This window comes from Tachypleus tridentatus, chromosome 2 (assembly GCF_004210375.1).
Source record: "Tachypleus tridentatus isolate NWPU-2018 chromosome 2, ASM421037v1, whole genome shotgun sequence".
NCBI classification, from domain to species: Eukaryota; Metazoa; Arthropoda; class Merostomata; order Xiphosura; family Limulidae; genus Tachypleus; species Tachypleus tridentatus.
Window position 1 is genome coordinate 147,814,154 of NC_134826.1, and position 3,449 is coordinate 147,817,602.

Here is a 3,449-nt window from a genome sequence, read left to right on the forward strand (position 1 = left end):
CACAATGCTTGCTGAATTCAAGGTAAAAGGGCCAGGTTCGATGAAAAGGCTACTTTGCCTGTTCTCGGCTTTGTACCCATCGACAAACTGATCCTCACAGCATCGTACGAAGTTGTGTACTTGATCACAAAGCAGAACAAATCACACACCATTGGTGAAGCACTCGTAAAACCAGCTGCGTTGAAGATGGTGAATATCATGCTGGGAAAAGCTGCTAAAAATAAGTTATCCCAAATTCCTCTTTCAAATGATACCATCAGCAGCAGAATAGATAACATGAGCGATGACATCTTGGTTCAAGTAGTTGCAGATCTGATTTCAAGCCCAGCAAAATTCAGCCTTCAACTCGACGAGACCAACGACGTTTTCAATCTAAGCCAGCTTGTTGTATTCATGCGCTATATGAAGAACGACCAAATAAAAGAAGGTTTTTTTTATTTTGTAAGCCTCTTACAACATCAACCAAGGCAGTCGACGTGAAGAAACTAGTGGATGACTTCTTCAGAGACAACGATATTTCGTGGGATATGGTTTCTGCAGTTTGTTCGGACGGAGCTCCAGTCATGCTGGGACGAAACTAATAATCAGTGATGTCGAGAAAACCCACTTGTAGAAAATATATATGTAAAACGCAAACGCAAAATTAAAGAAGCCTTACTTATACAACAACTTAAACCCAAAATAAACCAATATAAAGGAACGCCTTTATACCTATATTAATATAATAAAATAAATAAAATTATATATTCAAACATCTAACACCGCCCTCTACATTCCGACACCCAGTTACACAACCCCTTCCAAACATGTGGTCAGCTTCCGGTCAGTTACCTCTTTCTTTCTTTGTGAACCTGACGATGACCGAAGAAGGTCGAAACGTTGTTCGTTCTTCTATATAAAATATTTTCTCAACCAAAAGGAGCCGTTTTTGCATATATATGGGACGAAACTGGTTTTGGTACGCTGGTGAAAGCCGATGCGCCACACATCGTTGTAACGCACTGTGTTCTGCACAGGCATGCGTTGGCAACAAAATCCTTGCCTTCAAAACTGGCAGAAGTATTAAAAATTGTAGTAGAATGTGTGAACTTTGTGCGAAATAGTGCCCTGAAGCATCGCATCTTCAAAGAGTTGTGTAATGAAATGGGCTTTGAATTCGAGGTACTTCTGTACCATTCTAACGTTCGGTGGTTATCCCGGGGAAAGGTGCTGAATCGTGTTTATACCATGCGTGTGGAATTAGCCCTGTTTTTGCCAGAGCATCAACATTGTCATGCAGATTGCTTCAAAAAATCTGAGTTCATTCTCATTTTGGCGTACATGGCCGATATCGTCATTACTCTCAATCATCTCAATCAACAGATGCAGGGCGGTGGAGTCAACATCATCGACACGGAAAAAAAACTGAAGACTTTTCAAAAATAGCTACCGTTATGGAAACGACGAACAGAGAATGCTAACTTCGCAAACTTTCCCCTGCTGGACGACTGTGTAAGTAAGATCAAAGACATGTCTGAAATCGGAGACATTTTTGTATCAGGGGAGCTGAAGCAAGCAATTGCCATGCACTTAGATGAGCTCGCAAAGTCTCTCGACGGATACGTCCCCACCGGAGAATCATATCCAGCATGGGTGAGACAGCTGTTCACGTTTAGTGTTGTGAAAGCAGATGTCAATGATGAATATCTCGAACGAAATCATTGAACTTCATCAGAGCCAAGTTCAACAGCAACTTTTTCAGAACAACAATACTCTCAACGTTTTGGTGTCACCAAATCGTAGCGTACCCTCTTATTGCTAAGAAAGCCCTTGAGATACTAATACCGTTTGTTACAACGTTTCTTTGTGAGCAATCCTTTTCGAGGATGGTGGACATAAAAACGAAGAAAAGGAACAGACTTTGTTGCGAAAATGATATGAGAGTGGCACTTGCTGAGGTGAAGCCGCGCATTTCTGAACTTGTCTCTGAAAGGCAACAGCAAAAGTCACATTAATTTGCAGTAAATATTCATTGAAGTATGTTTTTGTTTTTAAGTGAAATTCATGTTTTGTTGGTTTTGTTCTTTGAACACAGTGATATTGTGTGCAACTGATGCATGGTTCATTTTGTGCGCTAATAAAATATCTACTTATGTTTTGAATTTGAAAAAATCATGTTTTATTTTTTCAATTACGAAGGGTTCAGTGAATGCAAGTACGAAACTTCCGGGATTCAGTACCTTGTGTGTGTTTATGTGTTTTATCTTATAGCAAAGCCACATCGGGCTATCTGCTGAGCCCATCGAGGGGAATTAAACCCTTCATTTTAGTGTTGTAGGTACAGTACCTCCAACAAGGTTAAGAACCACTGACTTAGAGCAATTGCTACAATTCAAACATCGTTCAAAAAACTTCTCGAATATTTGTACAAATTAGAGAAATTCTGATGGTCGATTTCATTTGATAATAGCATTCAAGTGTTATAGTTTTATTTTTTTCATAAAGTATGCATCTTATGCTTTATCAAAGTAACGCTAAATTATGCAAAATCTATATTGATTAATAGAAATGCAATATCAAATGTCAGTTTGTTTTCAAACGAGAATTAGTAATCATGTAGTTGAGACACTGCTCTGGGTCAGTAATTCTGATGTACCAAGATACTGTTAAATCTCCCATGTAAAAGGAAAAGGTTTAAAAGTTCAGAAGTGTTGCCATCTAATTCGCAAGTGAAACAACCAGTTCAGTTAAGAATAGTTTAAAAATTAACCCAATATACTCTAAGTTAAAACTGTCAATCAGAACATAATAGCTCCGAGAGAAATCTTGTACTTCAGAGCTAAGTTATATGGAATATTAAAATATGCTGCTGAAGGAACGTAGCATTGAAATGATTACCACTATAATCACAATTATGATGAAGTTTACATAGGAAAATGTCCCATTTCTTTATAAATTTATTTCTGCACAGAACATTTATGATTACTATAAATTAAATGCTTTTGTTTTATTAAACAACTGTTAAGTTTGTTGTTGTTATAGTTGCTCTTATAAAATATATAGAATATGGTGATAAATTACTTTCATTTATTGCTTAACAACATAAGTTAAAATTAATTTTCAAAAGATATCAGTTCAAAACTTCAATGATCAAAGGCATTTATAAACTGAAAAAGAATTAAGACCCGAATAAAAGAGGTGTGGAAAATGTTAGACGTTAGAAAGTATCGCAAATCTTACTGATAAATTTTAAAAATTTTATCTTGGTTGTACATTGTTACACAGAGACTATAATTGTTACATTTTCTGCATGGTTCAGCATAACAAGTAGTTTACTCAAAGCTTAAGTTCCTTGTTTGGTTATACTGTCTCTTAAAACTGTGAATTTTATGAAATTTCTTTAAATAATGATTACTTCCTATTTTTGAACTAATCATGAAGGCAAACAATTCTCACAAGAAAAAGAGCAA